This window comes from Bubalus kerabau, chromosome 17, assembly GCF_029407905.1.
Source record: "Bubalus kerabau isolate K-KA32 ecotype Philippines breed swamp buffalo chromosome 17, PCC_UOA_SB_1v2, whole genome shotgun sequence".
Taxonomy (NCBI): domain Eukaryota; kingdom Metazoa; phylum Chordata; class Mammalia; order Artiodactyla; family Bovidae; genus Bubalus; species Bubalus kerabau.
In genome coordinates, this window is record NC_073640.1 from 65,149,557 (window position 1) to 65,173,957 (window position 24,401).

Below are 24,401 nucleotides of genomic sequence, written 5' to 3' on the forward strand. Positions count from 1 at the left end.
TTGATCTATCATTCCCAAATTCTTTAAATAAATATGCACTAAAACTCCTACACTTGCACATTCTATATTAGTTTTCTCACTGCTAATGTATGTACCTTCAGATATTTATATATTACATTCAATGTATGTCAAAGGCATGAGGAAACAGTTCCTTTAAGCCTAGATGAGAGACATGTGCTGAGAATTTTACATGTGGTAAAATTTTACGAATCGTAGTTCAGAATTTTGCAATCATGTTTCTTAATTGTCCTTTCTGTGATTTTGTTAAATTTATATTTGCTAAAATGATCCCATGGAAAGTCTTAGTTCAACAGAAGAAGAAAGGATAATTGAAGCTGGTGAGTTTATGAGAGAATTCACAGCAAGCCTTGAGGGACCCTGTGGAAGGTCAAGGCTAGAACCAGGCCCAGACAGTGCCAGTAAGTGGGACTCAGGCTTATAAGTTGACCCTGGGTGAAATGCTCTGGGCTCCACAGACTGAAGGTGAATCGGTCTCTTCAGACCAAGACGAGCAGGATTCTGATGAGCTCTGTGAGGGTGTCATTGAACGGCGACCTGTGAAGTAGAACCTGGGGTTGAGCAAGACTGCTGATCACAATCTTAACACTTCATTCATTACAATCAATTGAAACACTAGAAACCATTCACTTTTATTAATAACCATGTGTTAATTTCACACAGGGTTGAAATTAAACATTTTACAATCCACAGTATGATCCAGGATTAAATCAGATTAAAAGCACAGAGAAATACTCATTTTTCTGATAAAAGGATGTGAGGATCATTATGTTTATGACTTCCAAAACAAACCCTAGGAAACACTTAGTAAACAAGAAATACACTAATTACATGCCTTTTCTGGAAAGGGTTTCTAATACATTTCTAGGTTATCACAGAAGCTGTCTTTATTTCAACATTGTCAAGTCATATACTTCACTTATGCTGATATTATAAATATAAATCAATATTGTAGTGAACTGTGATTGTGTTCTTAAAGTTCAAGTGATATAAGTAATGACAATTTAGAACCAACTTTTGGAGAAGTTCCCTGGTGGTCCAGTGGCTAAGACTCTGCATTCCCAATGTAGGGGGTCTGGGTTCAATCCCTGGTCAGGGAACTAGGTCCCACATGCTGCAACTAAGATCTGATGTAGCCAAATAAATAAATAGTAAACAAAAAACAATAGAACCAACTTCTTTTTTACTTTAATACATGGAAAGATTTCATGATCACTTATATTATGGCAACCTCCCAGGATACTTCATATGAATAACAAACACCTTCACTTAGATGTTCATTGTACATTTTACATTACGGTATTGATGAAAGTGAAAGAGGAGAGTGAAAAAGCTGGGTTAAAGCTCAACATTAGAAAACTAATATCAGGGCATCCGGTCTGATCACTTCATGGGAAGTAGATGGGGAAAGAGTGGAAACAGTTTTTAAACAGACTTTATTTTTTTGGGCTCCAAAATCACTGCAGATGGTGACTGTAGCCATGAAATTAAGACACTTAGTCCTTGGAAGGAAAGTTATGATCAACCTTGATAGCATACCTAAAAGCAGAGACATTACTTTGCCAACAAAGGTCCGTCTAGTCAAGGCTATGGTTTTTCCAGTGGTCATGTATGAATGTGAGAGTGGGACTATGAAGAAAGCTGAGCACCGAAGAATTGATGCTTTTGAACTGTGGTGTTGGAGAAGACTCTTGAGAGTCCCTTGGACTGCAAGGAGATCCAACCTGTCCATCCTAAAGGAGATCAGTCCTGGGTGTTCATTGGAAGGACTGATGCTAAAGCTGAAACTCCAATACTTTGGCCACCTCATGTGAAGAGTTGACTCACTGGAAAAGATCCTGATGCTGGAAGGGACTGGGGGCAGGAGGAGAAGGGGATGACAGAGGATGAGATGGCTGGATGGCATCACCGATTCGATGGACATGAGTTTGGATAAACTCCGGGTGTTGTTGATGGATAGGGAAGCCTGGCCTGCTGTGGTTCATGGGGTCGCAAAGCGTTGGACATGACTGAGTGACTGAACTGAACCGAACTGATCCTTCATCTTCTAATGGAAAATAGGTAGAAATGGTTGCAACACAACATAAAAAGGCTAATCTTGGAAGCATAAACCGTCAAAAACTTTTTTTCATTCACACTAGAAACAAAGCATAGTATGGATTATATGAGCAGTGAATTACATTCATTTTGCTTTTCAACTAATCTCAAATCAAGTCATTGTAAACAAAGATACATTGCTAATAAGTGTAGCCTTCTAACTGTCAACCTTTATCTCACGATCCTGGCTAATATATCCATTTTCTGTTTTTTAACTATGAATTGCTCTCTACAGTAATTCTCCATCTAGAGAAAATTTAGAAAAGAGGATTGATGAAATACTTTCTAGTATGCAATCTCTGTAATTTATTTCAATTTGATTTTTGATTAAATACTTTTCTACATATTTGTTACAACATTTCCATAGGTGTCTTGTATAAACTCTTGTTTTCTGATGTATGTTTAGGGCAAACATCTTCCATCACTTGATCCATCACTCTCCAGCATGTGTTCGGAGATGTTTAGTGAGATGACCACTATGACTAAAGGCTTTGATACAATCTGTACATTTATAAGGTTTCTCTCCAGTATGAACTCGCAAATGTGTAGTAAGAATTGAGTTCCGATTAAAGGCTTTGCCACATTCAGTGCATTTATACCGTCTCTCCCCAGTGGATTTGCTGATGTTTAGTAAGACAAGAACTGTTAATAAAGGCCTTGCCACACTCTGTACAATTATAACATCTGCCCCCCATATGAATTCGGTGATGTTCAGTAAGATTTGAACTTGTAATAAAGGTTTTGCCACATTCTTTACATTTGTGTCATTTCTCCCCAGTATGGATTTGATGATGTGCAGTTAAACTTGAACTTTGAATAAAGGTTTGACCACATTCTGTACAATGATAAGGTCTCTCACCAGTATGATTTCGCTGATGTCGAGTCAGATGTGAGCAACGGATAAAGGCTTTGTCACATTCTTTGCATTTATAAGGTTTCTGTCCAGTATGTGTTCACTGATGTTGAGTAAGAGTTGAGTTCTGATTACAGGCTTTTCCTCATTCTGTACATTTATAAGGTTTCTCTGCAGTATGCATTTGCTGATTTTCAGAAATTGTTGAGTTGTGATTAAAGGCTTTGCCACATTCTGTACATTTATAAGGTTTCTCTCCAGTATGAATTCGCTGATGTTGAGTAAGATGCGAGCAACGGATAAATGCTTTGTACATTCTGTACACTTGAAAGGTCCTTCCTGTATGACAGAGGAAGGTGAGTGAGCTACACCACGGCCAACAAGAGGCGTCGTAAGGTCGAGGGTAGTAAGAGGCCAAAAGCACAGGTACGTAGGGGCGGGGCCAGTGGGGGCAGAGCCTTGCCTCCCCTCACCCCCCTCTCCTGTCAATTTTGGGTCTGTTGGTCCTTCTGTCCAGCTGTGCTTCCTTTCTCTACCTTTTGATGCCTTTAAATCTCTTGGATTCCTTCTGGAGCAGAGCTGCTTCCTGCCTGTTCTAACTAGTGTTTCAGACAATTAAGGCAAAAGAGAAAAATTTTGAGAGGTGTCTCTATGGGAATCCGAGGTGTTTTCAGCAAGTTGAAAAACGGGGAAAATTCAAAAGCCCTTTTTGTGAGTGTGTGAAGATGGGTGTCTCCTCAGTGACGAAAAGTAGAACGTGATCACTTCAGCAGCAGCCGCAACAACAATTAACAGAAGCAATCTGTGTATCAACAGACTCTGGCAGGAATAACGGTATGTCACTTCTGTGGTTATGTTATAAACAACAATGTGGGTCCGGTCTCCCTCTTTCTTTCTGGACTCACTTCCTAAGAGAAAAGCCAACTGCCCTGTTTTAAGCACGTCTCTGGTTACAGTTTCCTCCCAACGGTTCATCTGAGTGATTCAATTCAGTTCAGTCGCTCAGTCGTGTCCGACTCTTTGGGACCCCATTGAGTCAGTGATGCCACCCAACCATCTCATCCTCTATTGTCCCCTTCTGCTCCTGTCTTCAACCTTTCCCAGTATCAGGGTCTTTCCTAATGTCACTTATTCGCATCAGGTGGCCAAAGTATTCGAGTTTCACCTTCAGCAACAGTCCTTTCAATGAATATTCAGGACTGATTTCCTTTACGATGGACTGGTTGGATCTCCTTGCTCTCCAAGGGACTCAGAGTCTTCACCACCACAGTTACAAAGCATCAATTCTTCAGTGCTCAGCTTTCTTTATAGACCAACTCTCCCATTCATACATGACCCCTGGAAAAACCATACCCTTGACTACACGGACATTTGTTGGCAAAATAATATCTGTGCTTTTTCATATGCTGTCTAGGTTGGTCATAACTTTTCTTCCCAGGAATAAACATCTTTAAATTATATGGCTGCAGTCACCATCTGCAGTGATTTTGGAACCACAAAAAATAAAGTCTGTCACTGTTTCCATTGTTTCCCGTCTATTTCCCATGAAGTGTTGAGACCAGATGCCATGATCTTAGTTTTCGGAATGTTGAGTTTTAAGCGAACTTTTTCACTCTCCTCTTTCAGTTTCATCAAAAGGCTCTTTAATTCTTCTTTGCTCTCTGCGCTAATGGTTGTGCCATCTGCATTCCTGAGATTATTGGTATTTCTACCAGCAATCTTGATTCCAGCTTGTGCTTCATGCAGTCCAGCATTTCTCATGATGTACTCTACATATGAGTTAAATAAACAGGGTGACCCATGCTTAGGGTGGGGCCAAGAGCAATGCCAGTAATAGGATCACACAAGAGCTTGCTAGAGCATGAAAAGTGACACACAGAGCACACCCCGTGGAGAATATTTTGCGAGGAGAAATATTCAGTGGCTCCTCTCCCAGTGGGTGTGCCCCGATCCCACCAGCCTCGCACCACAGATCAGAAACACAGCTCAGAAACAGATCTGGGGCTCTATTCCACCAACCAGGGAGAGGTATCACCACAGAGAGGGCAGTGAAAACCACAGAGCAATTGGGAAGATCCCCTCAATATCCAAGGCAAGCTCTGGTCATAGCAATCCAATCAAAGCCCAGATCGAGGGGATAAGGGCACAAACCTCTGGATCAACTTCACCCACCAAGTTGCAGACACCAGACAGAGGACTAACTGGGCTCCTGTAGCTGTCAAAACAGAGATCACAGACAGAAAACTGGACAAAATGAGATGGCAAAGAAATAGGTTATATAGAGGAAAGCAACATCAAACCCTACAAGAACCACTAAATGAAGAGAAGATAAGCAATCTAAAAATTACTTCTTGCTTTGAGTCATCTTAAGTGAAGACACCGGACGTTTTCACAAATCCTAGGCTCCTGATAATTCTTTAATCCACTTCTTTTCAAACATGTTTCTGAGAGTGCTCTATTAGATGTTTCAATCTAAAAATCATAAATGATAGTGACAGAAAACGAATCAGAAACTGAGGACACATAAGACAGTGTCCGAGGAAGTGGATTACAAATAAGATAAACTAAATAAAGTGCTAGTTCTTAAGAAATTAAATAAGAAGAGAGCCTTTTAAAAATATGGTTGAAACACAGGGAAGTGTACTCATAGCTCTGTGGAGACCAAAGTGGTACGGAAATCAATAGAATGGGGAAGACTGGAGATCTCTTCACGGAAATTGATATACCAAGGGAACTTTTCATACAAAGATGGGCACAATAAAGGACAGAAATGGTATATGGACCTAACAGAAGTGGAAAATATTAAGAAAAAGGGACAAGAATACAAGGAGAGATATACAAAAAAAATCATAATGACCAATAAAACCAGGACCGTGTGATGACTCAGCTAGAGACAGATATCCTGGAGTCTGAAATCAAGTGGGCCATGGGAAGGATCATTATGAATAAAGCTAGTGGAGGTGATAGAATTCCAGTTGAGCTCTTTCAAGTCCTAAAAGATGATGTTGCTCAAGTGCTGCACACATTATGCCAGCTAATTTGAAAACTCAGCAGTGGCCACAGGACTGGAAAAGGTCAGTTTTCATTCCAATCCCAAAGAAAGGCAATGCCAAAGAATGACGAAACTAGCACACAGTTGCACTCATTTCACATACTACAAAAGTAAGGTTCAAAATTCTCCAAGCGTGGCATCAACAGTGTGTGAACCGAGAACGTCCAGACGTTCAAGCTGGATTTACAAAAGGCAGAGGAACCAGAGGTTAAATTGCCAACATACATTGAATCATAGAAAAAGCAAGAGAGTTCCAGAAAAACATCTACTTATGCTTTATTGACTACGCCACAGCCTTTGACGGTGTGGATCAAAACAAAGTGGAAAATTCTTAACAAGATGGGAATACCAGACCACCTTACCTGCCTCCTGAGAAATCTGTATGCAAGTCAAGAAGAAACAGTACCGGAGATGGAACAATGGACTAGTTGCAAATTGGGAAAGGAATATGTCAAGACTGCCTATTATCACCCTGCTTATTTAACTTATATGCAGAGTACATCATGCAGGAGCTCTCAGCTCGGTGCCTGGGTTGGGAAGATCCCCTAGAGAAGGGAATGGCTACCCACTCCAGTATTCTGGCCTGAAGAAGTCCATGGATTGTATAGTCCATAGGGTCACAAAGAGGGCTTTTGAACTGCAGTGTTGGAGAAGACACTTGAGAGTCTCTTAGACTGCAAGGAGATCACACCACTCTATTCTAAAGGAAATCAATCCTGAATATTCGTTGGAAGGACTGATGCTAAAGCTGAAGCTCCAATACTTTGACCATCTGATGTGAAGAACTGATGCATTGGAAACATCCTGATGCTGGGTAAGACTGAGGGCAGGAGGAGAAGGGGACAACAGAGGATGAGATGGTTGGATGGCATCACTGACTTGAACGTGAGTTTGAGCAGGGTCTGGGAGTTGGCGATGGACACGGAAGCCTGGCATGCTGTAGTCCATGGGGTCCCAAAGAGTTGGACACGACTGAGCATCAGAACTGAACTGACTGATCGGTATAATTGATTCTCTTTGCTATACAGTAGTACAAAATTGTAAAACAGCTATATTCCAATTTGAACTTTTTAAGCTAATTTCTTTATATAATCTAGAAATGTTTATAACTTGAATCAAATATTAATAATATGGTGTGAAATGTGCTAAGCATTTATGCCAGTTCATTTTAAAATTCTATGAGGTAATTGAATATAGTAAATATTTTTGCATTTTAGAATTGGAGCAAATACACTTAAGATATTTAATATGAGATCATATAAGGAAAAGAAAAACTTTGTAGTCAACCTGAGATGTGCAGTCTTTCATTTTCGGGAGGTTTTGCTTTCTGTAGTGAAAAAAGCTTTTGAGTTTGAAATTTATTTAGAAGGTCCTTCTAGCTCCCAGTGGATAGGAAGTTATAAATCAGAAAACAAAAACCTGTCCCCAGTATTCCTAGAAATTTAGCAGTTTGTCTACCACTTTACTCACACATTTTTGCCTAGAGGTACAAAGAAACTTTAAAAGGACTGTCATACAGTTACCCAAAATGGGCACAGTTTTCCTAGGACCCCTAAGAAATGGAAGAGCAACCAATGAATGCAGTTTCTCACAAGACAAGAGGAGACTTTTAGTTCACACTGTGATGAAGGAAAGTAATCACTGGAGATGAATTTATGAATGATTTAAGAGACAGACTAGGGCAGGTGATACATTTCTATGGCAGCAGTGGACACAAACCCAGGTTTTCCAAAATCATTTCCACTGAAGATGATCTTCCAAAACCACCTGACAAAGGATGACTTCCTCTAGCTCCTTGGACCTCTTATCTGAGTCATCATCTCCAGCCATTCATACCGACCTGGGAATATGGCTGTTGCCTCCATTCTCCTTATAGTCCTGGGATTGCTCAGTTGCTCCAGAAAGGTAATCAGGTCCAGCTTAGAGCCCACAAGACCTGTTCATCAGAGAAAGGAATATTTGTGTTTCAGAGACTCATCAGTGTCCAATCCAATATGTGTTCAGTTGAGACAAGAACGCAAGAGACAATGTTAATATAGCCTGGAAAATGATTTCCCCAAATCCTTTATTCAAATCACCTATATAACACTAACAAATACATAACATCAGATCCTGAGATACTGGTCAAGTACTACGAAGGCAAAGTAAGTGTGTAACTGTGAAATTAAGAAAAGGTGTGCCTCTGGGATGACCCAGAGGGATGGTATGGGGAGTGAGGTGGGAGGGGGGTTCAGGATGGGGAACACGTGTACACCTGTGGTGGATGCATGTTGATGTATGACAAAACCAATACAATATTGTAAAGTAAAAATAATAAAAAAAAATAATCTAAAAAAAAGGGGAAAAAAAAGAAAAAATAAAAAATAACAGGGGTGTCTATTTAATACTACAGAGCTTAAACAATTACCACTAACCTAGAATGTAGTGATAGGTTCCAGTGAAGGGTGTCAGATTCATGATCTCCAAACAAGAAGATTTCACTTTGGGACCACAGACCAGGCACCAGGGTTGATGGCTCAAGAGCATTTGTGTAGCAGAGTTTTATTAAAGTGAAAAAGGGACAGAAGTTTCTGACGTAGACATCAGAAGGGGGTGGAGAGTGACCCCTTGCTAGTCTAAACAAGGGAGCTATATACTTTTTTAATCAGTAATTACAATAAATCAAAAGAATGTCTCAAGGTTGTAAAAATTTTACCAGACCCACTCCCACAATCCTAAAGGAAATCAGTTCTAAATATTCATTGGAAGTACTGATGCTGAAACTAAGACTCCAATACTTTGTCAAGATGATGGAAAGAGCTGACTTATTTCAAAAGACCCTGATGCTGGGAAAGATTGAAGGCTGGAGGAGAAGGGGACGACAGAGGATGAGACGGCTGGATGGCATCACCGACTCAATGGGTTTGCGTAAACTCCGCGAGTTGGTGATGGACAGGGAGGCTTGGTGTGCGGAGGTCCATGGGTTGCAAATAGTCAGACAAGACTGAGCAACTGAACTGAACTGAACCAGACCCTCTCCCATAATATAAATTCTAAGATATCAGGATTAGCCAGAATGTTTTCAGGAAGGAGAAACTGTGCTCAAGCAGGATACATTTTGTTATATAATCCCTAGTACAGAGTTTAAACCGAGTTTTTTGTTGTTTAATCATCAGTTCTGGGCTTAAAGAAAAAGTCCTGTGTCTAAGACTCATAAAGACATAAAAAAGTCATTTTATGTGTCTAAGACCAAGGAATGTAAAGAGAAAGAAGGTATTTGTCTTTTCCTCCTTTAGAATTGCACACCCATATCTCCTTCTTGAGAGTCCCAGACCACGCCCCTCCCCCTTCCTCCTCGGGACCCTGGACTTCTTATCAACCTGCCTAGGAATTGACTCACAGGAGGCAGAGTACATCAAGGAAGAAAAAGGTTACAAGCATAATGAATTATCCTGAAGCCTTTCTTTCCAAATTCATACATACCCATTTCCCTTAGAAAGGAGAGATTTCAAACTATTGTGGGAATCAGAAATTTTCAGAAACATTCTAGAAATGATGGAACCAAAACCCAGTAGGTCGATAAGGGATTCTGGAAGGAAGCTGTCATCATCCAAGCAGGCCAGCTTCCTAGAGTTCTCTCACATCACGTCCCTGTACAGTGCCCATGGAAAATTTTGTGAAAAACTCTGGACCACTGAATTGAGTCACTGGGCTTCCCAGCTGGCTCAGTGGTAAAGAATCTGCCTTCCAGTACTGGAGATGCGGCTTCAGTCTCGGGGTGGAGAGAATCCCGGGGAGGAGGAAATGGCAACCCACTGCAGAATTCTTGCCCGGAAAATCCCATGGACAGAAGAGAGTTGATTCTACGTATAATGGCACTTTCAAACTCTGTCCTAAATATCTAAATGGCATGCAGGTGCCAAGTCATCACTGCATTTCCCAACGTCCTTAAAATCCCAACACCAAACCACATCCCAGTGGGAGTGAGGATAGGAGTGACTGCAAATGCTGATCTCTCACAAAAAGAATATTTTCAACAGTTGAATGTCGCTGATTGACGTTGAGAATTCATCATGCTCCACAGAAAGTGAGGCTGCAGACAACAGAGAAAATGCTCTGGGACACAAGGAAGTAGTCTAAAGGGCTGATCTGCACTATCATAAGAAGAAATAGGAAAAAATAAGATGATAATAAATGCCCGGGAAGAAAAATTAGAAGCAGAGAGCTAAAGGCTTGCATATTCTCATTCGGGCATTTTAGGAGGAAAGCAGACACAGCCTGAGACCCAGGACAGGATATTTACCTGAGCTGCCATTTCCTCCCCTTCTTCCTCCTGCTCTGTCTTCTCTGTGGATATTACGCGGCAAACGCAGTTCTGAGTTTTGAGAAAATACCTTGGAGGGCATCAACACAACTTTCTAACCTGCAACCACCGCTCCTACAAACACAAGGATTTTGAAAAGCTGAGAAGACCGACCTCTCCTGTCCTCTGTCTCAGGAGAGATTCAGGGACAATTAATTCCTACCTAGAGACCAGCCTGTGAACTCATTTCTTGATTGTTCTTTCCCCATAGAGAGCTCCTAACACTCTGCTCACACAGATGATGTGAGCTGACTGACTTCCCTGGTCCAAATCCAGCTAGACCAACCCTGCTGCCTCTCCTCAGACTGACTCCGGGGCTCAGCTCTAAGATGGACCAGATGGACCAGGAGCCACGTCCTTAACCCGGGCCTCTGCTTAGAATCTCCTGGAACACTTCCTACAAACCACACTGATGCTCCCACAGGACCACATAGAACTCTGTTGGGAGGGCATCAGTGAGGTCATTTCTGAAACGGGTCACGTGATCCTGATGGGAAACCAGAAGGAAACCACTTGGCTAGAGATTCTTTCTGAACCATTTCAATGAATACAAATCCCTGGTGGTCAGGTTCCCACTCCAAGAACTTATGAATCTGCAGGTCTACAGTCGGGCCGTGAAAGCAGTCATCAGCAAATCCCATTTTTTCTGATGTTTCTTCCCCGAAACCAACGTTCCGGAGTCCTGAGCTCAAAATCTCACACTCACCACACCTAAGACCTCTCTGTAGGGGACGATTTAGGGCAGGAATTTCTGAGAGAGGTTAAAGCTAGAATCAGGCAGAGAAAACAGGAGTACTTGGAGTTCAGCTTTTATACTTTACCCTGAGTGAAGTGCCTCAGGCTCTCTAGGCTGAGTGTGGGTTAATTCATTCAAACCAAGTCAAGGATTCTAGTGAGCACTGTGAGCGTGTAGAAAGGTGGTTGTTCAACCAAAAATGACCCCTGGATTCTTGGCCTCCTGAGGAGAAGAATTCAATCTGGAGCCAGAGATGAGGCTTGATCGCTCAGAGCTTTTGTGTAATAAAGTTTTATTAAAGTATAAAAGAGAATAGAGAAAGCTTCTGACATAGACTTCAGAAGGGGCAGAAAGAGTGCCCCCTCGCTAGTGTTAGCAAAGGAGTTACATAGTATTATTTAGTTATTCCAGTGAATCAAAAGACTGTCTGGAGGTTGTAAAGACCTCACTAGGCCCACTCCCATAATTTACATTTTAAGACAATAAGATTAGCCAGAAAGTTTTTTTCCAGAGTGTCCTCAAACAGGAAAAAACCACGTTTGTCCTTTCTTCCTCCTTGAGAATTCCAGACCCCTCTCTCCTTGGGGACCCCTGGACTTATCAACCTGCCAAGAAATTGACTCTCTCAGTGTGATTGAACGGGGGTCTGTGGATAGACCCTGAGGTCCAGCAAGACTGCTGGTCTCAAGGAAGGGGTTCATCTAGTGCATGTGCTCACAAGACTGGCTGGTGTGAGCTCAAGGACCTGCAGGCTGCCTGATCCCCAGACAGATGCTGAGGCAGCAACATCATGGAGCAGTTTAGGGAAACTGTCAACAATACTCTGTATCATCTTTCTTACTAGAATCATCCCAGTGTCTAAGCAGTTACAAAATGAGAGAGGAGATACAACCTAGAAATGATGGAATGTACATGAAGTTATGAGAAGTTTAAATCCAGTGAGTAAACTAATTTCCCCATATGCCATCTTTGTGTGTTACCGAACAGTTAATTGCGGTCTCTTCACTACAACCTTAAATAAGGTGGGCGAGGTTGCTGTTGGTGGTGGGTTAACATTTCATACATTACAACAACCGAAACAATAAAAGCCATTCACTTTTATGAATAACCATGTATTAAATTTCACACATAGTTGAAATAAAACCTTTTACAATCCGCGGTATGATCCATGATTAAATACAGATCAAAAGTACGGAGAAAGATATTCCTTTGTTGATAGAATGATGTGAGATTTCTGATTTCCATGGCTTACCAAACAAAGACTAGGAAGCACTTAGCAAGCATGATATGCACCAATTCCATGCCTTTTCCAGGAAAGCTTTCTTACGTTTCTAGGTTATTACTGTCCTTATTTCAACACTGTCAAATAGTAATCATGACTTGTGTTGATATTATAAAGATACATCAATATTGCAGTGAACTGTCCTTGTGTTCTTCTTACAAATGAAGGATATTACTATTGAAACATTAGAACGAACTTCTGTCTTTCTTTAATACACGGAAAGATTAAATGATCACTTACTTCATGGCAACCTCCAGATATTTCACGTCAACGACAAATACCTCTATTTAAATGTTCATTGTCCATTTTACATTATGCTATCCTCAATCTTCTAATGGAGATTAGATAGAAATGGTTGCAACACAACATAAAAAGGCTAATCTTTAATAAAACATCAAAAACCTATGTTTGCAAACACACTAGAAAGAAAGCATAACGTGGATTATGAGTGGTGAATTACATTCAGTTCAAATAACGTCACATCACATCATTATTAACAAGCATATATACATTGCTGAGAACTGTAATGTTCTAACCATCAACCTTCATCTCACGATTCATGCTAAAATATCCATTTTCCACCAGTTTTAATTATGGAGTGCTCCCTGCAGTCATTCTCCTTCAGAGAAACTACTGAAAGGAAAATTGATGAAATGCCTTCTAGTACGCATATTTCGGAGAAGGCGATGGCACCCCACTCCAGTACTCTTGCCTGGAAATTCCCATGGATGGAGGAGCCTGCTGGGCTGCGGTCCTTGGGGTCGCAAAGAGTCGGAGACGACTGAGCTACTTCACTTTTCACTTTCATGCATTGAGAAGGAAATGGCAACCTACTCCAGTGTTCTTGCCTGGAGAATCCCAGGGACGGGGGAGCCTGGTGGGCTGCCATCTACGGGGTCGCACAGAGTCAGACACGACTGAAGCGACCTAGCAGCAGGAGCACGCATCTTTACTTCGATTTAACTTTTGATTAAATACCTTTCTATATATTTGTTACATCATTTCCATTGGTTTCTTATATAAACTCTTGTGTTTTCTGATGCATGTTTAGGGCAAACGTCTTCCATCACTTGTTCCATTACTAGGGCTTCTCTCAAGTGTGTGTTCTCAGATGTTTAGTGAGATTACTACTATGACTAAAGGCTTTGTCACATTCTGTACATTTATAAGGTCTCTCTCCAGTATGAATTCGCTGATGTTGAGTAAGATGTGAGCACTGAATAAAGGCTTTGTCACATTCTTTACATTTATACGGTCTCTCCCCAGAATGAATTAGCTGATGTCGAGTAAGAAGTGAGGGACGATGAAAGGCTTTGTTACATTCTTTACATTTATAAGGTTTCTCTCCAGTATGAACTCGAAAATGTGTAGTAAGAATTGAATTCCGATTAAAGGTTTTGCCACATTCTGTACATTCATACGGTCTCTCCCCAGTATGCATTCGCTGATGCTTAGTAAGACTAGAACCCTTAATGAAGGCCTTGCCACTTTCTGTACCTTTGTAACATCTATCCCAAGTATGAATTCGGTGATGTTGAGTAAGGGTGTTTTCGTAATAAAGGCTTTGCCACATTCTTTACATTTATAAGGTCTCTCTCCAGTATGAATTTGCTGATGTTCGGTAAGATGTGAGCCACGATAAAGGCTTTGTTATATTCTTTACATTTATAAGGTCTCTCCACAGAATGAATTCACTGATGTCCAGTAAGATGTGAGGAACGGATAAAGGCTTTGTTACATTGTTTACATTTATAAGGCTTCTCTCCAGTATGAATTCGCTGATGATAGGTTAGCTGTGAGTAGCAGATAAAGGCTTTGCTACATTCTGTACATTTGTAAGGCTTTTCTCCCGTATGAATTCGCCAATGTTGAATAAGATTTGAGTTGTGATTAAAGGCTTTGCCACATTCTGTACATTTATAAGGTTTCTCTCCAGCGTGAATTCTCTGATGTTTAGTAAGAAGTGAGCTATGGTTAAACGCCTTGGTACATTCTGTACATTTGAAAGGTTTCCTTCCTGTATGAAATTTCTAATGTCTACGTAGATGGCATGAGTTACTAAATACTTTCCCACATATATTACACTTGTTTTCTTTCTGTGGATTCTGAACAGTCTGCTGTTGAATAAGTTCTGAAGACTGATTAGAAACCTTCCCATATTCAGTACAAGTCCACTCTTCAGTACAAGTACTCTTATCTAGAGAAAAACCTGACATTTGATCAAAGGTATTTCTACATTTATTACTTTTAGAATCCTTGTTTGATGTATCGGTACCCTGATGTTTCCTAAGGTTTGAGTCTCCTTCAACCCTATACCCATTTTCATTGCCTGAATACCTTCTCAGTCCACCATAAATACTCTTGTAATTATTGGAGCTGGAGCTGTTACTTAAGGTCTGACTCATTTTATTACATATGGAAAGGTGTTGTGTATTAACCATATCACAATATTTACTGAACAATGATGGCTGGATTATGTCTCCTCCATTATTATCAACATTATATATCATGGAATGGAGAGAAAATATCTGTCGGGGGAAGAAAAATGACTCTCTGCTCACGGATCTCTCAAATTGATTAGATAGTGAATTTTCCCACTCAGTGTTAAATTGTAGGTGTTCAGACATCCCTGAATGTATGTTTAGCCGAAGCCTACGTTCACAATTTTATGAATGAGGATTTGCAGTAGAGACTAAATTACCTTCCATATTTTCCACATGTCCCTTCAGAGAATATGTAGGTTTCAAAAAAGGATGGAAATCTTTTCTTAAACACTTACACTTCTCGGCAGATATTGAAGATTGAAGTTGGTGTTTTCCCAGTTCGACTCACGTTGCTCATTGCTTTTGGCAGTATTGCTAGCATTACGTGTAACTGCCTCCATTTCTTTATGTCCATATAAACATCCCTCTGTCTTTCATATACCCTTGTATATTCCCAGTCTTTCATTAAATTTAAGTTTCTGAGGTGAAATATTTGATATATTCCTAGGTTTGCTTTTGGGAATACATCTTCTAACGCTGCATTCCTCGGCATCAAATCCTGGGTGTCTTGTGGAGACATAGCTGAAAGATATCAAATAACAAGTAATTTTCCCTGCTATTCTCAGTGAATATCTTTAAAGATTTAAAGAAAATTGATGACCATTAGCTAGTTTAAAAATAAAATAGAGACCGAAGGATCAAGATGCCAGAGGCTTAGGCAGATGCGGAGCTCATCTGTCTGTCCACAAATGAATGAGAAATGGAACAATTCTCTCGGAGCCCAGCTGAACAGTAGCAGAGGCCCTTGGATATCTGAAAGGACAAGAAAGATTCCTGCTGAGCCAGGTAGGACAAAAGAAAGAAGGAAAAGGAAGAGGAGAGGAAGTGGGTTGGGGCGTGTAACCCAGCCGGGAGATGAAAGTGAGGAGATGTCTCCATACCCGGGGAAGACTCTCACTGGGGGAGCTCAGTTTGGACAGAAGGAAAGCCTCATTCTCTGTGCGAAGAAAACATGGCAACCAGCGTGTGGCAGCAGGACAGAGTGAGACCTGCACACAGGGTGCTGACCCCAGCCCTGCCCACCCAGCCTTAGAGGCATGTCCACCAATGCAGACAAGGGCTGGGTGCTGAAATGTGGGGTTTGTAGAGCGGACCGAGGCAAAGGACTACTATTGGCTATGAGAAAACATCCTGAAGGGATGGCCATGACGGAGGAGCTCTGCAAACAAGATGCTTGTGGTGAAGCCTGAACCACCATAGAGCAGAGTGCCATTGGTGAGTGACGCCCAAACAAGAAGCCCATGGCATCTCTTGTCCCTTGTGCCGGCCTCTGCTCTCCAAGGACTATGAAAAACTCCATCCACGTAGGACTTTTAGCCCGCAGCCACGGCCTCCCCCATCCAACGCCTCCACAATCAGCAGAATCCTGTGCTTGGGGGCAGCTTCAGGAGAAGATACTTGTGAGTTGGCCACACGCACAGATGGAGCTGAAAGCACAGGTGAAACCCAGGGATAAAGAAGAAACCTGAAACCTCTCCTTGGAGCAACACAAACCACGGGCTTACACCCACGACCGGCCTTGTAACCTCAGCCTCTACAGAGCATCTGAATCAACAACCAGCGCTCTCCCAGTCATGGCAGGTGTAGCTTTAGCAGCTGTAGACTTTGGGTGCTTCTACACAGGCGGGTTGGGCTAGGACAGAGCCTGAGCTTCTCCGTAGCACCACAGCGGGTTCAGCTGCACACTCAATGCAATCCCAGGACCTGACTTCACTGAATCTATGCTGGTGACCTTGCGAAAACAACATCTGAGAGACACCAGGGCCATGTGCCATCATGCCCATGGTTAAGGGCGTCCAAGAGCAGTGCCAACACTACATATCATGAGAGCCTGCAGAACGCATGAGAGGGACACCAGAGCACACCCTGAGGTGCACATTCCTAGAGGAGCAATACTCAGTGACTTCTCTCCCAGTGGGTGTGCTCCAATCCCACCTGCCTGGCACCACAGATCAGATTCACAGCAAAGACTCAGATCTGGGGGCTCTATTACTCCACGCAGAGAGCAGGCACCACCAGAGGCAGGGCAGTAACAACCACTGAACAAGGGGGAAACAGCCCTGAATATCCACGGCAGGCTCTGGTCACAGTTCACAGCAATCAGAGCACAGATCAAGAGAGGATAAGGGCACAAACCTCTGGACCAACCTCATCTACTAAGGTGCAGATACCAGAAGGAAGATTAACTAGGTTTCTGCACCTTTCAAAACAGAGACCACACACAGAATGCTGGACAAAATGAGATATCAAAGAAATAGGTTATAGGGGAAGAAACAAGGTAATAACCTCAAGGACCACTAAATAAAGAGGTGATAGTCAATCTAATGATTACTTCTTGCTTTTAGTCATCTTAAGTGGAGACACCAAACACTTTCACAAATCCTAGGTGCCTAGTAATTCTTTAATGCACTTCTTGCCACACATGTTTCTGAGAATGTTCTATTAGATCTTTCAATCTAAAAATCATAGATTATAGTGACAGAGAACTAAGCAGAAACTGAGGATACATAAGACTGTGTCCGAGGAAGCTGAATAGAAATAAGATAAACTTAATATAGTACTGGTTTTAAGAAATTAAATAAGAAGATAGACTTTAAAACTATAATTGAAAGAGGGAATTCTACTCATTGCTCTGTGGAGACCTAAATGGGAAGGAAATCAATAGAACGGTAAAGACTAGAGATCTCCTTAAGAAAATTAGAAGTACTGGGAATATTTCATGCAAAGATGGGAACAATAAAGGACAGAATCGGGATGGACCTAAAAGAAGTAGACGATATTAAGAGAAGTTGGTAAGAATACAGGGAATAAGTATACAAAAAAGATCTTAATGACCGAGATAACCACGATGGTGTGATCACTCACCTAGTAACAGACATCCCGGAATCCAAAATCAAGTCAGCCTTAGAAGGCATGAACACCAACAAAGCTGATGGAACTCCAGCTGAGCTATTTCAAGTCCTAAAAGATGATAATGCTAAAGTTCTGCAACTCGATAGGCCAGCAATTTTGGAAAACTCAGCAGTGGCCGCAGGACGGGAAAAGGTCAGTTTTCATTCCAATCACACAGAAAGGCAATGCCAAAGAACACTCAAACTACTACAAAATTTCTCTCATTTCAAACAATAGCAAAGGCTCAAAATTCTCCAAGTGAGGCTTTAACAGTATGTGAACCCAGAGCTTCCAGATGTTCAAGCTGGATTTAGAAACGGCAGAGGAATCAGAGATCAAATTGCCAACATCCCTTGGATCATATAAAAAGCTAGAGAGCTCTGGAAAAACAATTACATCTGCTTTATTGACTACACCACAGCCTTTGATTTGTGAATCACAAGAAACTGTGGGAAATTCTTAAAGAGATGGGAACACCAGACTACCTTACCTGTCTGCTGAGAAATTTGTATGCATGTCAAGAAGCAACAGTGAGAACTGGACATGTGACAACGGACTGATTCCAAATTGGGAAAGGAGCACATCATTTGTCACCCTGGTTATTTAACTTATATGCACAGTACTTCATGCGACATACCGGGTTGAATGAAGCACAAATTGGAATCAAGATTTCAGGGAGAAATATCCATAATCTCAGATACACAGATGACACCACCACCACCTTACAGTCGAAAGCAAAGAGGAACTGAGGAGTCTCTTGATGAAACTGAAAGAAGAGGGTGAAAAAGCTGGTTGAAACTCAACATTCAAAAAGCGAAGATCATGGCAGTGGTCAGATCGTTTCATGGCAAACAAGGGGAGAAACAGTGGAAACAGGGAGAGACTTTAAGTTTTGGACTTCGAAAATCACTGCAGATGGTGACTACAGCCATGAAAGTAAAAGACGCTTGCTCCTTGGAAGAAAAGCTATGACCAACCTAGGCAGCATATTAAAAAGGTCAATCTAGTCAAAGCTTTGGTTTTTCCAGTAGTCATGTATGGGTGTGAGAGTTAGACCATGAAAAAGCTGAATGCTGAAGAATTCATGCTTTTGAGCTGTGGTGTTGGAGACGAATTTTGAGAGTTCATTGCACTGCAAGAAGACCAGACCACTCCATCCTAAAGGAAATCAGTCCTCAATATTCATTGGAAGGACATGGTGAACCTGAAGCGCCGATACTTTGGCCACATGATGCAAAGAACTGATGCACTGAGAAAGACCCTTATGCCAGGAAAGATTGAAGATGAGAGGAGAAGGGGATGACAGAGGGTGAGATGGTTGCATGGCATCACTGACTCGATGGACATGAGTTTGAGCAGGCTCTGGGGGTTGGTGATGGACAGGGAAGCCTGCTTTCTGCAGACCATGGATCGCAGACTCAGACTTGACTGAGCAACTAAACTGAACCGACTGATATTTATAATTAATTCTCTTTGCTGTATAGGAGTACAAAATTGGAAAACAGCTATATTCCAATTAGAACTTTTAATAAAGATTTCTTTATATAATCTAAAAATTGTCGTAGTTTAAATCAACCATTAATAATATAGTGGAAAATGTGCTAAGATTTTATGTCCATTTATTTTAAAATTCTATGAGGTAATAGAATATAATAAGTATTTTAGCATGTTAGAATTCGGGCAAATACACTAAAGATATTTAATATGAGATCATATAATGAAAAGAGAAACTTTGAAGTCAACCTCAGATGTGCATTGTTTCATTTTCACCAGGTTTTGCTTTCTACAATGAAAACTTACTTAAATTTGAAATTTATTTAGAAGGTCCTATGTGTCGCTCCCAGTGGATAAGAAATTATAAATCAGAGAACAAAAACCCGTCCCTAGGATTCATAGAAGTTTGGCAGTTTGTCTACCACTTCACTCACACATTTCTGTCTAGAGGTAGAAGGAAATGTTAAAAGGACTGTCATACAGCTACTCAGAAATGGGCAGAGTTTTCCTAGGGCCCCCAGAAATGGAAGAACAACGAATGAATGCAGTTTGTCACAAGGCACGAGGAGACTTTTAGTTTACACTGTGATGGAGAATGGACATCAGTGGAGAAATAACTCCAGAAAGAATGAAGGGATGGAGCCAAAGCAAAAAGAATGCCCTGCTGTGGATGTGACTGGTGATAGAAGCAAGGTCCAAAACTGTAAAGAGCAATATTGCATAGGAACCTGGAATGTCAGGTCCATGAATCAAGGCAAATTGGAAGTGGTCAAACAAGAGATGGCAAGAGTGAATGTTGACAATCTAGGAATCAGCGAACTGAAATGGACTGGAATGGGTGAATTTAACTCAGATGACCATTATATCTACTACTGCGGGCAGGAATCCCTCAGAAGAAATGGAGTAGCCATCATGGCCAACAAAAGAGTCCGAAATGCAGTACTTGGATGCAATCTCAAAAATGACAGAATGATCTCTGTTTGTTTCCAAGGTAAACCATTCAATATAACAGTGATCCAAGTCTATGCCCCAACCAGTAACGCTGAAGAAGCTGAAGTTGAACGGTACTATGAAGACCTACAAGACCTTTTAGAACTAACACCCAAAAAAGATGTCCTTTTCATTATAGGGGACTGGAATGCAAAAGTAGGAAGTCAAGAAACACCTGGAGTAACAGGCAAATTTGGCCTTGGAATACGGAATGAAGCAGGGCAAAGACTAAAAGGGTTTTGCCAAGAAAATGCACTGGTCATAACAAACACTCTCTTCCAACAACACAAGAGAAGACTCTACACATGGACATCACCAGATGGTCAACACCGAAATCAGATTGATTATATTCTTTGCAGCCAAAGATGGGGAAGCTCTATACAGTCAGCAAAAGCAAGACCAGGAGCTGACTGTGGCTCAGACCATGAACTCCTTATTGCCAAATTCAGACTTAAATTGAAGAAAGTAGGGAAAACCACTATACCATTAAGGTATGACCTAAATCAAATCCCTTATGATTATACAATGGAAGTGAGAAATAGATTTAAGGACCTAGATCTGATAGATAGAGTGCCTGATGAACTATGGAATGAGGTTCGTGACAATGTACAGGAGTCAGGGATCAAGACCATCCCCATGGAAAAGAAATGAAAAAAGCAAAATGGCTGTCTGGGGAGGCCTTACAAATAGCTGTGAAAAGAAGAGAAGCAATAAGCGAAGGAGAAAAGGAAAGATATGAACATCTGAATGCAGAGTTCCAAAGAATAGCAAGAAGAGATAAGAAAGCCTTCTTCAGCAATCAATGCAAAGAAATAGAGGAAAACAACAGAATGGGAAAGATTAGAGATCTCTTCAAGAAAATCAGAGATACCAAAGGAACATTTCATGCAAAGATGGGCTCGATAAAGGACAGAAATAGTATGGACCTAACAGAAGCAGAAGATATTAAGAAGAGATGGCAAAAATACACAGAGAAACTGTACAAAAAAGATCATCATGACCCAGATAATCACAATGGTATGATCACTGACCTGGAGCCAGACATCCTGGAATGTGGAGTCAAGGGGCCTTAGGAAGCATCACTACAAACAAAGCTAGTGGAGGTGATAGAATTACAGATGAGTTCTTTCAAATCCTGAAAGATGATGCTGTGAAAGTGCTGCACTCAATATGCCAGCACATTTGGAAAACTCAGCAGTGGCCACAGGACTGGAAAAGGTCCATTTTCATTCCAATCCCCAAAAACAGCAATGCCAAAGAATGCTCAAACTACCGCACAATTGCACTCATCTCACATGCTAGTAAAGTAATGCTCAAAATTCTCCAAGCCAGGCTTCAGCAATACATGAACCGTGAACTTCTTGATGTTCAAGCTGGTTTTAGAAAAGGCAGAGGAACCAGAGATCAAACTGCCAACATCCGCTGGATCATGGAAAAAGCAAGAGAGTGCCAGGAAAACATCTATTTCTGCTTTATTGACTATGCCAAAGCCTTTGACTATGTGGATCACAACAAACTGTGGAAAATTCTGAAAGAGATGGGAATACCAGACCACCTGATCTTCCTCTTGAGAAATTTGTATGCAGGTCAGGAAGCAACAGTTAGAACTGGACATGGAACAACAGACTAGTTCCAAATAGGAAAAGGAGTACGTCAAGGCTGTATATTGTCACCCTGTTTATTTAACTTATATGCAGAGTACATCATGAGAAACGCTGGACTGGATGAAACAGAAGCTGGAATCAAGATTGCAGGGAGAAATATCAATAACTTCAGATATGCAGATGACACCACCCTTCTGGCACAAAGTGAAAAGGCACTAAAAAGCCTCTTGATGAAGGTGAAAGCGGAGAGTGAAAATGTTGGCTTAAATCGCAACATTCAGAAAACGAAGATCGTGGCATCCGGTCCCATCACTTCATGGGAAATAGATGGGGAAACAGTGTCAGACTTTATTTTTTTGGGCTTTCAAATCACTGCAGATGGTGACTTCATCCATGAAATTAAAAGACGCTTACTCCTTGGAAAGAAAGTTATGACCCACCTAGATAGCATATTCTGCTGGGAGCAGTAGCTCTGCCCCTGGCAAAGGTCATGAGGAAGGAGGCTCGGCATACGCAAAGGCGGGATCGAGCCTCAGGAGTCCCCCTGGAAATTCTCGAGCATCTACCCTCCAAAATCAGTGTCTGCCTACTTTCTGCTTTGTGCTCTCACCTACACCTCTGACTTTTTGGGAGGCCGTCCCCCACTACCTCTCTCTGAAAAAAGAATTAACTTAGAGCTCCTGTTAATAATTCCTGGGTGTGACAGTGTTTCAACCTACAAACTCCTTTGGAAGTCCTCTAGCCTGCCTGAATAGGTTTTTCAGGCCACATGTGATTGTTCAGAGCCTCCCAACTGTGAGAGGCATGAGATGTTCTAAACTGTCTGAATACAGATTCCTTTGAGCAGTTAAAAGATTGATTAGAAATTGTATTGGTGAAGGGTTTTTCACTTCTTGCGCCAATGTTTGCTGCTAAGTTTCCATATCCCTTACCTGCTGTGTTCCTGGCAATGTATTGATTAATATAATTGGTTTAAGTAGTAGCTTTAATGTTTGTAATCTTGGACCCTTGAGTTAATTCTTTTTCTTGTTATAGCCCACCACACCTTTGCCCTATAGGAATGCAACTTTATCTAATGCTTTTGGAGGGTGGCGCCTGACTTTAATCACCTTTAGAGAAAAATAAATTTCTTAAAATGTTAACAGGCCTCCGGCCAGAAGATGATGCAAATCACCTAAACTTTTGCATATGATAAGTTTGCAGGAAGAAAGCCTGGCTTACTGCATGACTCTACCCCTTCCCCCATTATCCTCTATGCATAACTTAAGGTATAAAAACTACTTTGGAAAATCATATAGATCACTGGGAAACAATGTATTCACTTAGCCCAAGTAACAAAGAAGATCTCAAAGGTAAACCTAGAACAGATCACTTCAGAGATAAAGAAACTTAAAATCCATTATCAAAGGCAGCTCAACATCACAAGAAAACATGTATTTATGCACAAAACTCTTCCCTTGGTGTCCTCTTTCCATAAAACCTTATCACTTTCTGTACCCATTACTTTGTTCTCCCATGCTGAAAGAGCCACGTCTAAGTCAAACCTACTTCCTTTTCTCTTCATAAAATGTAATTTCTTTCCTCATACCTTCTTTACTGAAAATACACATGCTACTTTCCTGAAGCAGCCTAGAACTTAAGCATTTTGTGGATTGGTGAACATAAATACCAGTGATAAGTACTAAAAGAAATATTCTAGAGAACATCTCAGGATGGCATCAAGCATTAGTCATGAATAGTCCAACATCTCTACTTTCTCTGTAAGAGGAAGTTAGTCCTCAGTAATGAATGTTTCAGAATCTTATTTTACTTGGAAATGACCTAGCTATTCCATAAACTTCCATCACTTAGTTTGGCACAGCCCTAGAAAGTCAGGTTACCGAAATCTAGAGAATGTTTTAGAGAGATATTTCTAAAGTATAATTATTCTTAAAAGAGTTTCTCTGAAAGATCATATCTCTTTTACATTTTCTTTGAAGTTTTGTTTTCCCTTTCCTAGAGGTACTTTCCTGGTTGAGAAACTTGGAACAGATATAAAAATATAACAATATGTAGGTAATAATAAACCTAGGCACAATGAAAATACTGTGCTTAATGACTCTTAGACATATCTACATTAGATTAGCAAACAAACATTAATGCTAGATATTTAATATTTCCCAGTTCACATGAATCTGAAATTTACTTAGGTACATTTCTCTTGGAGTTAGAATTGTCTGATTTGTAAGCACTTACCTTCCTTGAGGTGAAGTGAGTGAAGTCGCTCAGTCATGTCCGACTCTTTGCGACCCCGTGAACTGTAGCCCACCAGGCTCCTCCGTCCATGGGATTCTCCAGGCAAGAATACTGGAGTGGGTTGCCATTTCCTTCTCCAGGGGATCTTCCCAACCCAGGGATCGAACGCAAGTCTCCTGCATTGCGGGCAGATGCTTTAACCTCTGAGCCATCAGGGATGCCCTTTAGGCCATTTAAATTAGAACTCATTTAGAACTTCAGCA

General features: G+C 41.1%; 1 long non-coding RNA gene across 1 annotated transcript; it reads right to left on the bottom strand.

Moving 5' to 3' along the window:
- Positions 1–85: 85 nt before the first annotated feature.
- On the bottom strand, positions 86–24,401 carry LOC129631147 (uncharacterized). The gene is made up of 3 exons (XR_008703908.1): positions 24,139–24,401; positions 7,861–7,956; positions 86–555 (listed from the first exon to the last, which is right to left on the bottom strand). It is a non-coding gene; the product is annotated as an uncharacterized LOC129631147 (long non-coding RNA).